Source organism: Felis catus, chromosome F1 (assembly GCF_018350175.1).
Source record: "Felis catus isolate Fca126 chromosome F1, F.catus_Fca126_mat1.0, whole genome shotgun sequence".
Lineage (NCBI taxonomy): Eukaryota > Metazoa > Chordata > Mammalia > Carnivora > Felidae > Felis > Felis catus.
In genome coordinates, this window is record NC_058384.1 from 61,100,196 (window position 1) to 61,110,803 (window position 10,608).

Consider the following 10,608-nt stretch of genomic DNA (forward strand, 5'->3'; position numbering starts at 1 on the left):
TCTCGCGAACCTTGAAAACAATAGATGACAAACACGGAAACAAATTGTGAAGGTTTGAAGCTAAGGAAATACAATCTTCCGTGCCTTTAAATCATCCCTGCTGTTCTATTTCAATACTCGTTTCTCTCCGGACTGCGAAGACCGTTTTAAGATGTGTAGTCAGATTGAGGTTGTTCCTGACCGTGTTCGTGTGCACCTGGGAAATCGGTCCCCCTCGCATCTGGCTCTGACTTAATAGCCAACAATAGCCTCTTCACGGTCAGAATGGGAGCCACAGGTCCTGCAGCAGATTCGGGGTTGGGAATTCAGGAAGGCTGTGTCACTGCTACGTGACCTTGATAGGCTTTTTCCTTTTTCGTGATGTCTACTACCTGTTCTCGCTTTCTTCCGCACAGTTCCCATGTAGGGACACGAAGGCTTGGTCTGGGAGAAAGACTGCCAGGGGTTTGAAATTCCCCTGACAATTTTTCTTCGTGTCATGGCTTCATTCCCTTTGGCCAGCCAGTTAAGCATTTAATAAACAGTTACTGAGCGTGTGTTTTTTTTTGCAAAGAACAGTGTCCATATAAGGAAGAAAAGAGGAGCTAGTAATTCATAAGATGTACCTACTTACAAAAATCCCTTATCCTTGAGAAGGATTTCTCTTATATGCGTTCCCATTATGGAGTTAGCATCCAAGATAGGGTAACATACATTTTATATACATCTTCTATAATTTTAAGATACTTAAAATTCTTTTAATGGTTATTTATGTTTGAGACAGAGAGAGAGAGAGAGAGAGAGAGAGCACAAGTGGGGAGGGGCAGAGAGAGAGGGGGACACAGAATTTGAAGCAGGCTGTCAGCACAGAGCCTGACGCGGGGCTCGAACTCACGAGCCGTGGGATTATGACCTGAGCTGGAGTCGGATGCTGAACCACCTAAACCACCCAGGTGCCCCTAACATTAAGACTCTTAAGCCTCCAAAATGAGGAAGCTGGGCACAATCATCTCGAAAACCTCTTCCAGTTCTAGGAGACTAGCAGACCCTCTATCGGAATCAGGGATCACCCACGAACTAAACAATCCACGCCTAACACTGAAATTTGCTTCAAGGAAGATTCACCCACACATCGCTGGTTTTGCTCAGGCCCACAGTTGTTCCAGACCTAAGGATGGTAATTATGAAGCATGATGACCAAGCATTATGATCATGTCGACACGTGGTCAGTGAATCAAACCGAACTGGGAGTTTAGTCATGATTGATTTTCTTGGCATCCTGCTAGGTGATGACTGTTTTATAGGAGCAAATGAGTGGTTTTGTGAGTGGCGGTGCCATGCATCTCTGGCCAAACTGGTGACTGTGTCTGCCACCTGGGGTTTTGATGGCAGGAAGCTGGGTCCTGGTGTCTGGCCAGCTGACTCAGCCACAGCCTGGCCCTTGAGCCAATGGGAGTCCCCAGAAGACTACCAAATCTTCCCTTCAGTCTGACCTGCGAGGGTCTCCGAAAAATCTGTGCTATGTTCTCCGTGTCATTCTGCTTTCCAGCTGAATGATCTTGGGGAAAAAGTGGCTTCGTGTGATTTCTCTTGGTCTGTTTCTCCATTTGTAATACGAGGAAAATATATCTCTTTCACAGGGTGGTTGTGAGAATTATACGAAATTGAAAACTCCTAAACCGTGGGGAGGGGCTCTGGGAACCGCTCTTTTCCTTTCGCTTCGTCATCCTTTCCATCAGCTCTAGAGCTGGCGTGTAAGTTTAATTGCAACAGTGATTCACCGGTGCCAAAACATGCCCCCCCCCCCGCCCCGGCTAAATCTGACCCTCCACCTACTCTGCTGCACCCACACAGCTGAACCTGCTGGAGAAAAGCACTGTCATGATGCCTGACTTTAGACTCATGGCCGCAAAGCACAAATGGGTTCCTGGCTGGCTGGCTGGCTGTCACTCTTCTGCTCCGTGACGATCGCCTGCCTTCCCTTCTCCCCAGTTTCATTCTGGGCTAAGGACCTCCTTCCCATCCAATGGGAAAATTGAGGTGAGTAGAGGACAGCTTCCACAAGGCCCCTCCACTGCACCTGTGCGTATATAGTGTGTGCCTACGAGGGTACCTGTGCTCACAGCTGCCATCTGCCTTTTTGTCTGTGTGGATGAACTCTCCTTGCTGCATCCATGGCCTCCCGGGCGTAAACTTCCATCCCTCCTTGTTGATTCCCCCTGCAAGCCTCCCCTCTTTCTTTGGCATCAACAGATTTTGCTCTCTATTGGATTTTTCCTCGACATAAACACGCTTTTTTCCGCCTCCCATCCAAACACAAAGACTGTTCCACTTCACTTCTCCCTCAGGTAGGACCCCACTCCTTGCTTGCAAAATTCACTTAAACATTTGTCTTGTCCTTACTGTCTCGGGTGTTTTCTTCTATTCTCTCTTAAACTCCCTGGAGTCAGGCTTCCCACTCCACCACCGCCCTAAAGGGACTCCTGTCATGGTTACCGATGAGCTCTGTGTTAGTCTAGGAGTTATTTTGTAATCTTCTTGTCTGGTCTACCAGCAGCGTTTAATACCGTTGGTCACTTGGTCACTTCCTTTTCTGAGAATGACTTTCCTCTCTGCTTTGCTTCTGCGTCTCTTGGATTTTCTCCAGCCTCACTATCACTCTTTCGTCTCTTTACTTGTTTGTCCTTACTTCCTCAAACACTTAGGAGCACCGGTCGTACGGCAGCTTTATCTTCCCAGACGCTGAGGCCAAATATTTTGGGGTCACCTGTGACTCCTGTCTTTCTCTCATTTCCTGCATCTAATCCACCTGTAAATTCTCTTGGTTCTACCTACAAATGGATTCAGAATCGGACCTCTCAACATCTAGGCTGCTGCCTTCCCGTCCAAGCCACCATCTTGTCCTCTATGAATTATTGTAATCATCTCCTAACTGAGCTTCCTGCTTCTTCTGTCCCCTACCATCTCGTCTCATTGGAATGGTCCAAGCCACTCTGGTAAGGTGGATGACGGGCCATCTCATATTTCTTCCACGTGGTCCAATGGCTCCCACTTCATTCAGAGCAAAATCCAGAGTCCTTAAAATGGTCTGCAAAGCCCTGCATGATGGGAATCTCAGCTGGTTGGGATCCCTGGTGCCTCCCATGTTGTCAGGTCCAGTGATTTGTTCTTGGCCCTCACCCTGACTTTATGTGCTGACCATATTCGACTCAATTGATCATCTACCCCTCCCTCCTTTTTTTAAATGCTTTCTCCACTTGTCTTTTGAAATCCTGGTTTGAAATACTTGGTTTTGAAAATACTGGTTTTGAAATACTTGATTTACTGCTGACATCACTGGCCTGCTTCAGACGAACTCGCCTTGTGTCATCCTTTTTCTATCTTCCAAATGTTGTGTACCAGGGCTTATACCTGAGTGTTTTCATTCCTCTCACTTATTCCCTATTCCCATGCCTTTCAATATCATCTGTATGGTAATGCCCATGAAGTTCATGGCTACAGCCCTGGGCTCCAGGTTTGTTCATCCTGTTTCTATCCTACATCTCTCTTCTACTGTCCCTCTAGGCGTCCAAAGTCAACTCAAAGTCAATATATACAAAAGGCAGCTTTTGATTTTCAACCCTACATCTATTACTATCTTCAAGTTTTCCCATCTTAGGAAACATACCATTTTCTTCGTGGTTGCTTAGGCTAAAGACCAGGGAGATTTTTGCTCTATCTTTTTTTTTCTTATCGTACCTCCAAACCCATCAGCAACTACTGTTGAGTCTGTATTTGAAATACATCATGAAATCTGACATGTTTAAAGAGGAGGAAGAAAGGATGAGTGGATAGATAGATGGATGGATATGGGCCTAACTTTTAATCTCCTTCTATTCTTCTGGGAATTGTTCTAAAGGAACTCTTTAGAATATAAATGGAGGACCGATTTTCTGGAATGTCCCACATCAATTCAGTAGGTTCCACTGTACACAGTAGGCACCCAACTAATAGTCATTAATTTCAGAAAAAAAGCATTATCAAGCCGTAAGATAAGTAGACCATCTAATACAATTTTCCCTAAATGGCTCAACTGTTTCACAAATATTTTAAAATAATAAAACGCCATCAATTTAGAGAAATATACAACTATGCCCATCTTAGAGCCAGGGAAAATGAAACACTGAAAAGTAATGTAAGTTGCACAAAGTATGGTAATGAGTCACTTAGTTATAAAAGGTAAGAGTGGGAGTAAGTAGACCAGTTAGGAGGCAATTTTAACAATCTAGGCAAAATATAAGAAATTTTCACTTATAGCATAGATATGCTTGGGGTAAAGACGTCTACAAAGCAGATATATTTGCAGATATATTTGCAGATATCAAAGCAAAAAGTATTACATTTTATCTCTGAGGTCTATTATCCAACTAGAAGCATGTGTTCTAATAGACTTTCAGGGCAGTCACATCTCACATTCCTTCTCTGTTATGACAAAGTAATGAGGGAACACAATGTACAGATTTTACCGCAGGCAGCAGATTTTATGGCTAGATTTCATAGTTGGTTCCGAAGTTATTTATTCACATTTTGATCCAGGATCTTAGCTATTTCACCTGTGTGGGTTTCCATTTCCTTATCTATAAAAGTGAAGATTTCAGAATGGAAAGGTATAAGCTTGGAATGGTACTTTAATCTTTTTGGGTTTTAGTTTCCTCACCTGTAAAATAGGATCTATTGAAAATCCCTTGCCCCCCCCCCCCCCGCTTGCCAAAGAAGTCAGAGGAAGGGAAACAAGGCTAAATGAATAGTACTTAAATAACAGTTACGTCTACTGCATGTTGAAAATTGTATCGGGGTGCTTTGGGGGAAATTTGAGTTCAATGAACGGAACAGTTTCTATGGTAGTGACTTTTGAGTCTCTAATGTGGTCCTGTACCCTGTAAATGACAAAGAAGGAGATATAAAATGCAGTGTTGCTCACATTCATTGGATCAGGTAATTTTCTTTTCATGTAACACAGATTAATTTCTTTAAAAAAATTTTTTTTAATGTTTATTTATTTCTGAGACAGAGAGAGACAGCGCGAGCAAGGGAGGGGCAGAGAGAGAGGGGGACACAGAATCCGAAGCAGGCTCCAGGCTCCGAGCTGTCAGCACAGAGCCCGACGCGGGGCTGGAACCCACGAACTGTGAGATCATGACCCGAGCCGGAGTCGGACACTCAACCGACCAAGCCACCCAGGTGCCCCTAACACAGATTAATTTCTTAAGACACATTAGTTTTTTGTGGAAAACAATTTGGAAAATTGTCCATAGTTAACTACTTCCTAAATGTATATTCTTAATCTCCAAATGGTTCTGTTCTTTAACACAGTGACCCGTGTTTCAATTCAATGTGATCTTACGTCTACGTCTTCCGACATCATGAGAAAGTACTCTCTGACTCATTATATAAGGTGGTCTAGCTTGAGGATACTATTCATGACAGTCTTTAATTCCCATTTTAGGTCAAATGTGTGAGGCTGGCCTCCTGGAGGCTGTGACTGAGAGAAGGAGGCAGCCGTGCCCAGGTCTGGGGGAAGAATGCTTTCATCAAAGAGGAGAGTGAGAGCAAAGTCCCCGAGGAGGAAGAGAACCACCAGAGACGAGGGGACCCTGGTGCAAAGTTGGAGAAACAGGGAGGGCCGTTTTACTCCAGGGCCTTGAGGGCTTGGTCGGACCTGGAGCCAGTTTGAGCGCTCACAGTTTTCTCTTTGGGCAATCTGGAATAGAGAATAGCAGAATGGATTTCAGTTTGGAACAGTCTCTTGAAAGGGAAGGGTGTTAACTGTGGAACTGGAGTAGGGGCAGGAGGGAAGACCTCCCCGGCCCAGGAATGAGAAGCAGAGAAAGTCGGTCTGCAGAGAAGGAGAAACAGAAGTGCAGAAAGGAGCCGAGACCAGGGAAGCAAAGAGAGAAAATCCTGATTGCTTTTAGCTTCTTTGTTCCAGCACCTTCCATGAGTCCCTGCTCTAATCCTTCCTTTAAACTGCATGAATGAACTGCATTCATTTAGTCAATTCGCCTTTCTTGCTTAAGCTAACTTGAATTGGATTTTATTACTTACAACAAAAAAGCTGTTAATCGATGCACATATAATTTCTGTGAGTTTGACGTTCTACGAAGCAAGTTAACGAAAATCGAGTCATGTATATGAGTCAGTCCCAGCTAAGAATCATTTTGCCAGATTTGGTCTCTTTGGTTTCTTCTGTGGGAGTAGCTAAAACACTGAAAGAGTAAAAAAAAAAAAAAAAAAAAAAAAAAAGGGACAAAAAAGGGAAGGAAAACCCCTATGACCGCAACTAATTCCTTTCATATAAATATGTTTTTCATATGTCCATAAAAACCCTTCTGTTTACATTCTATCCTCTTAGGCTTATTTTGCCCATATTTTTGAGATTTGATCACATCTTTGTCCCATAGCATTTCTCTTCCATCATGACAAGTTATTAATAATTATCAGGGATTTAAGTACATGAAAAATTAACCGTTTCTACTGCTGGGACCAGACTAAACATTTCTTAAAAGAACCATAAATTTACTCTCATTCTTTGTTAGTCTTTGCATTATATTAACTAGAGAGCTGGTTTTTTGTTTTTTGTTTTTGTCACACTGAAAACCCATACGTTTTTTTCCTCCCTATAGGGAGAGCTTTCATCTATACCCCTGAATTTATTTTGTTGGTTGTTTCCTTCTTTCCTTCTGAGTCTTTTCTTTACCTTTTAATTAATTGATATGCTGAGAGTTCCATTTTACCTTGGGCCCCCATCCAAATCCTCCCCTTCTTCTAAGGCCTGGCTCAGATTTAATCTGCTGGAAACTTTTGATTGTTCCAACCTGAATAGATTTTTGCCTTCTCTGACTTGCCCTTGTTCTTATAAGCCCAACCACTGTGTTTAGAATGTAACCATTCCCGGGGCGCCTGGGTGGCTCAGTCGGTTGGGCGTCCGGCTTCTGCTCAGGTCACGATCTCAGGGTTTGTGAGTTCAAGCCCCGCGTCGGGCTCTGTGCTGATGGCTCAGAGCCTGGAGCCTGCTTCGGATTCTATGTCTCCCTCTCTCTCTGCCCCTCCCCCGCTCATGCTCTGTCTCTCTCTCTCTCTCTCTCTCTCAAAAATAACTACACATTAAAAAAAATTTAGAATGTAACCATTCCCCCTCTCTCTCCTCCTTTAAAGTATGCATCCCCCCTGCCTTTTCAGTGAGGTTATACATTTTAGAGGATGAGATCTCGGTTTTTCATGCCTTGCCAGATAGGATTAGGTTTTGTTTCATAAAACAATACAGCCAAACAAGTTGCTGAAACAGAATGGAGATTGATGACTTGTTAATGTAGAAGAAACATGGAGCTTGTAGTTCGGGGACGCCACGGTGGTTCCACCAGCATCAGAGACCCAGACATCTTGCTTCCCTTTGCTCGACCATCCTTCATACACGACTTCTCTCTTTCCTTGTGCCTTATTGTCCCAGCCAGCTGCCACAAGTCCGGCCATCAGGCCAACACTCCTAGCAGAGAGAAAGAAAAAGAGGGCTGGACAAAATGGCTACTCTAGAAGTCTCCCACAGTGACTATGTGGTTTTCCCATGACACTTGGCACAGTGCAAGTGTCATGCAGGGAGAACTCGGTATGTGCTGAGGACCATGCTCAACACTTTATAAATACCTTCTTCTGTATTTCACTCCCTCCCTCACCATGTGGGATAGATATTATTGTCCTCGTTTTATGCATTAGTTATTTGAGGCTGGAAGAGCTCTGAGCTCCATCGCCAGGAGCTGGCAGCATGAGGACTCAAAACCAGGTTTCCCTGACTGCAAAGGTGGTGCGATAGAATGCTCAGTGGCTTTTCCAAACTAGGTCAGGAAACATGACACGAGGAATAATGGCACATATACTTTTAAGTGGGAAAGTGGTAATTTGAGGAAGTATCTTGTAAACGAATAAGCACTTAACTTAGGGATGGAGGACTAGGCACAATTCCTGACTCTGAGATCCTTTCTAGCTGGGTGTGCTAGAGTAAGTGATTTAACCTTTTTCTTAAGGATGCATACAATAGACCATGAAATATGGGAAAGGCCTGCTGTAGGCTCCGATAAAGCGTCAGCTTGTAGACAACCCCGAGGGATGGGAGTACGATCCTCTCGGATGCTGTATAGTGTTGATATACACGTCCCTGTGTTGTGTTGAATAGTACCCCTCCCTCAGTTCCTATACAACTGGTACCTGTGAGTGTGATCGCATTTGGAAATAGAGTCTCTGCAGACGTAATCAAGTGAAGATGAGCATATTGGATTAGGTGACCCCTAGATCCAATGACTGGTATGGTCATAAGAAGGAAATTTAGACATAGACTCACAGAGAGATGTGAGAAGAAGGACGTGTTAGATAAAGGATCAGAGTGACACAGCTGTGAGCCAAGGAACATTAAGAAGGATGCAAACCACCAGAATCCAGGAGAGGCAAGGAATGAATCTTCCCTAGAGTCTCCAGAGAATCCAGACTTCTAACCCCCAGAACTATGACAGAATAAATGTCTGTTTCTTTAAGTCGATAACTTTATGGTCATTTGTTACACCAGCCTTAGGAAACTAATATAGGTCCTCCAATAGACTCAATACCTGAGGCTGTGAACCAAACACTGAAAGAAAGATCGTCTCTCTCACCGTTACTCCCTGTGACCCACCCCCTGTGACTCACTACCATGCCTCCTATCACAGCAGTTTGAGTTGGGCCAGTTTAGAAATCCTGGTTTCTGGGGTTGGGATGATGGTCGTTGGGTGGAGGTCCCACCAGGAGACATACTAGTTCCACTAAAAGTAAAACTACAGTTATAACCTGCCTATTTTCGGCACCTCATGCCAGCGTTACCAATAGGAAAAGACAAGATCAATGATACTGATGGGTTCACTGATCCTGATTATCAGAAGGAGTTAAGGTTGTTGAAACAAAGAGGTCAGAGGGGAGCATATCCAGAACCTGAAGGAATCACACTATTGCCTCTCTTGGTGCTTCCATGCCCTGTGAAAAGGGTGAACAAATAATAGTTACAATCATTGCCTGACAAGGGCAAGGCAACTTAGTAATGGAGATCCTTTAAGGATGAAGTTCTGGGTCACCCCATCAGGAAAGCTGTCTGGATCAACGGAAGTGCTTGCTGATGGTGAAGAAAATCAAGGATTGACTGTGCTGGAGGGAGAAGATGAATACCAATTAGTACTTGAAGACTTACCGTTTGTTCCACTAACTCTCTTGTACTTAGTACATGAAGAGATTGCGGCCGTTCACTGCCTTAAATAGAACTGAAATGTTGGACTTAACAGAGAGCTGAGTGATAGAAGGGGTGGACTGTATTGGACACCTTTTGTGTGCCATTCAAATCCACTCAACCTCATTTCTTATTCCAGCCAATGCTGTAGAGCATGTTCCTTGTAGGCTTTGATTAGCTTTGCATGGGTGACACCTCTCTACACTTCTGCCTGGACCAACACTGCATCACTCTTGTTTCTTTTCTCAAGGTTTTGTCGACGCCACCATCTCGGATAGTTGTTGAAATGTGCTTAACATGTATGTCCATGGGGCCACTCTTGACGAGGAGAAGGAGCCAATGGATAAATTTGTTGTCCTTCCAAATCTAAAGTGTGTAGCTTTGAGACTCATTTCACAATACCTTTCAGAAAGTCCCATGGGATTGAATATCAGATGTCCATCCTTGTGGTCAATTTAAGGTGCTGTATTGGAGTTTCGCCTTCTCTTTCTCTCCCCCACTAACTTACTTCCTCTCTAGAGCGTTGCTTCCCAAATCAGTTACTTGCATGTCAGCCTTTTTCTCAGCCTCTGCATTTGAGGAAATACAAGCTATGTAAAAAGAGATTTAATATGTATTCTGCTGGAGGCATAAGTATCTGACAGCATTTTGATGTTGCATTGCTCAGAATATTTATAGTTTAGCAGAGTAAAACATCTATGTTCAAAGGACTGACTCCTCATATGCATTTTTCAGACATCAGTGGCCCTTTGATAAAGTTCTTCTGCTTTGAGGGCTCCTACCCTTTTCAACCAAGGCCCAAGCCTGAACTGACTTATTTATTCTACATTCTTATCCATTTATCCTTAGGCTTTTAGCATTCAAGTAATAATGATGAATCCCAGGAACTTCTTGAGGAAGCCACAGCTTGAGGTAAAAATGCCAGAAACATAGGAATGTTAGAATTCTCTACTGCTCTTCCTGTCAGGTTTCAGAAATATGTACTTATATTTGGCCATCTGACCACTAATTTCATCCCAACAGGATCTCACCCATTTTCAGTCACTTTCGGGCTTCATGGAGAACAAACAAAAAAAACCCAAACTTATTCCTGGGGTGACTGCAGCTGTGTCATTAGTCTTGGGTTGATTTCACACAGAACTTAAAACTCTACATTAGTGTGGTTCCCACTGCTTTGCATGTGAATCAACTGTGTGAACTGACTTACTCCTATTTGTCACCAGGGAGAAGTGTACCTATTTTAATAACCCCTGAAATGCAGCCTGAGGAGGGTGATGTCCCACAGGACACAGGGGTTGCCAGGCAGGGAAGTCCCAGCTTGGTGGATTAGACTGTTTTTATGATAAGAC

The 10,608-nt window shown here is 43.7% G+C and overlaps 1 long non-coding RNA gene across 1 annotated transcript; it reads left to right on the forward strand.

The window, feature by feature from the left end:
* The first annotated feature begins 1,884 nt into the window (after positions 1 to 1,884).
* On the forward strand, positions 1,885 to 6,184 carry LOC109495473. Its single transcript, XR_002150883.3, has 2 exons — positions 1,885 to 2,019; positions 5,465 to 6,184. It is a non-coding gene; the product is annotated as an uncharacterized LOC109495473 (long non-coding RNA).
* The last annotated feature ends 4,424 nt before the right edge of the window (positions 6,185 to 10,608 follow it).